Genomic DNA, 1,876 nt, shown 5'->3' with positions numbered 1-1,876 from the left:
GATATAATACATATGTAATATACCAAAGTTATAAACAGGTTAGACACATTGTGTTTAAGCATGTGTGCTTGTGTGTATGCATATGCATATACATATACGTACGATGAATATATGTGTGGGCGTGATGAATGACAGGGGTTGGTAGATAGATATAAATATACACACTGGTTTGGCACAATGAGAATTGAGTGCACAGCGATGGATAGATATCATTAGTTGTGGATTAACAAATCAGTATCTTGGTATAGATAAGATATTCACAACTAATAAATGGAACTGCATGAGGATTCTCATCCAAACTGGAGACGAATACCAACAATCCTGCGGAGGTCACTTGAAGAATTATGGGAAAAATTCTCTAAATGAAACCATTAGTTGCCTTATTAATCTATAGGTAAAGTATTATACATGCGAGTATGTGTGTGTGTGTGTGTGTGTTTTGTGTGTGTGTGTAATGTACATATATATGTTGACTGTCATTTAGTCAAGAAACGGATTTAATAACCTCTGTCCAGTGTTGTCACTCTTCGGAATTTCCCATTGATAAAGACTAATGAACTACAAACTCGTCTGGGAATCTTAGGGGGTTTAGCGCTGCACAGATATGATGTTTTGACATCTTTTACTGTAAGAGAGAATTTTTACTCCCCGATACCTGCAGTGAATTTAGATGTCGAGCTATGCCACATACATACGTAAAGTTCGCTTATATATGTATGCAAGCATTCATATATGTATGCATGTATATATTTATATATGTATGTATGTATATATGTATGTATGTATGTATGTATGTATGCTTGTATGTATGTATGTATGTATGTATGCATGTATGAATGTATGCATGTATGAATGTATGCATGCATATATTAGGAAAGACAAAGATGAGGAGGAAACAGAATGAAGAACATAGAGACATAATGAATAGGAATATGTGAAGAAATCGATAAAAAATTTATTTGATTAATCAAGTATGAAAAATAACTGAATCTTGTGATAAAAAAACGAAAAACATAGAAAGCAAAAAAAAAAACAACAAATTAAGTGAGAAATTTGAAATATGGGGAAGGGAGGGCTTATTTATAAGGTTGATGAAGGGACAAAAGCAAAAGAGTGAATATGGGAATGAGGATAGTAGCGGAATATATTTTATGTTGGATGGGTCTAATTTTTACGTGTTGCTTTGAACGGTAATAATAGGGAGAAGGTAACAGTCTCACTGGCGATGACTGTCTATCAAATAACTGTTTATTATGATCTTAAAAAAATACGGACGATGAATTGTTGCTGCTATCATAGGAGGATTAAAAACAGGTATAGAGAAATAGAAGAAATATTTTCAGTAATATTGTTAATTCATCCATGTTTTAATTTTCTTCCTTCACCAGTAGTAATAGTATCGGTAGAGAAGAAGCTGATCTGCATGGTGCGTAATTAAAGAAAGATCAGATTAAAATATAGTATATGAAAGAAATACCCAAAGAGTTGTAATTTCATTTATCATTTGCATATATTTTTCTTTAATAATTTCCTTAATCGTGTTTTCTCTCTCCTGACAATTTTAATTCTATTATAGCTAGAACCCCTCAAATCTAATTTCACCTTATTTTAATCCCTTCCTGCGTCTATCGCATCTTCTTTGCCGAAGGTGTCATCAGCACACACGTACACATCACGTTATAAAGACGTTCTTGCCAGCAGTGGATTCAATACTATCGTTCTTCTATTACTGTGGCAGTTTGAGATTCTGTAGTCAAAATTTTACACCTGCTGTAGAGACCGAAATACTTCTCACATTTAATTGCCCATCATTTTCTTCTTAACTGGATCTCAAAATCTCAATCTTCTTTCATTATTTATTTTCCGTTGTCTTATG

The 1,876-nt window shown here is 33.1% G+C and overlaps 1 long non-coding RNA gene across 1 annotated transcript in view; it reads left to right on the top strand.

The window, feature by feature from the left end:
- Positions 1 to 1,102: 1,102 nt before the first annotated feature.
- Positions 1,103 to 1,876, top strand: part of LOC118766147 — a 15,263-nt gene continuing 14,489 nt past the window's right edge. Inside the window, exon 1 of the long non-coding RNA XR_005002057.1 lies at positions 1,103 to 1,113. This is a non-coding gene — a long non-coding RNA (uncharacterized LOC118766147). The remainder of the gene's footprint in view (positions 1,114 to 1,876) is intronic.

The sequence above is a fragment of the Octopus sinensis genome, linkage group LG1 (assembly GCF_006345805.1).
Source record: "Octopus sinensis linkage group LG1, ASM634580v1, whole genome shotgun sequence".
Lineage (NCBI taxonomy): Eukaryota > Metazoa > Mollusca > Cephalopoda > Octopoda > Octopodidae > Octopus > Octopus sinensis.
The sequence above is the reverse complement of the archived record's forward strand: the minus strand, read 5'-3'. Positions and strand labels throughout refer to the sequence as shown.